Source organism: Wyeomyia smithii, chromosome 2 (assembly GCF_029784165.1).
Source record: "Wyeomyia smithii strain HCP4-BCI-WySm-NY-G18 chromosome 2, ASM2978416v1, whole genome shotgun sequence".
Lineage (NCBI taxonomy): Eukaryota > Metazoa > Arthropoda > Insecta > Diptera > Culicidae > Wyeomyia > Wyeomyia smithii.
This window is the reverse complement of record NC_073695.1, coordinates 98,611,205-98,611,895: the sequence shown is the minus strand read 5'-3', so window position 1 is coordinate 98,611,895 and position 691 is coordinate 98,611,205.

Sequence of the window (691 nt, the reverse complement as noted above, 5' to 3'; positions counted from 1 at the left end):
GGAAACCACGACGAGTCATCAAACAGCATTCATTACCTTTTTATACTCAATCCATATCACTTTTTCATCGGTTAAATTCAACGCTGTTATTCAAAGTTTGGTTTCGTTCAAGAGTGCGCACAAACGAGATAACCTTTATGCATAATTTTCATTCACAAAATATACATCAAGGAAATAGCCATCCATTGAACTTTTATCAGCCGCAAGCAAAAACGAAACCCGAACCCAACAATGTGCATCCAACAACTCACATCCTCTGTCCGCCAAACGGAACTTACTCATGAGCTGTCCACATGGCGCAGCGTATCCGCCTACCGACTGAACAAACTACCTGGCGCTGCATCATGCAACAACTCTCGCAGAGGAAGAACCCGACGACGATCGAATGTCCCCCGGCACACGACGACGACGAAGCCGAAGTAAGAACTGAAGCTCTCTCTCGCGAAAACAATTTTATTCTGAAATCAAACTGATCGTACCACCCTCCGGAGGGTGAGAACGATCACGCTCTCCGAGAAGCGATGTTATCGCTTCTCACCTGAAAGCTTTCGGGGTTCGTCGGTTATGTCAACCCCAAACGACATCAGCAACACCGGCCGAAGAAGCGTCTGCTGTTGTAGAAGATCCTGTGCCTGAATGGTGCACCATCTGTGGGGTTGACCCGAAATCATATAAATATACCATCCCGCAA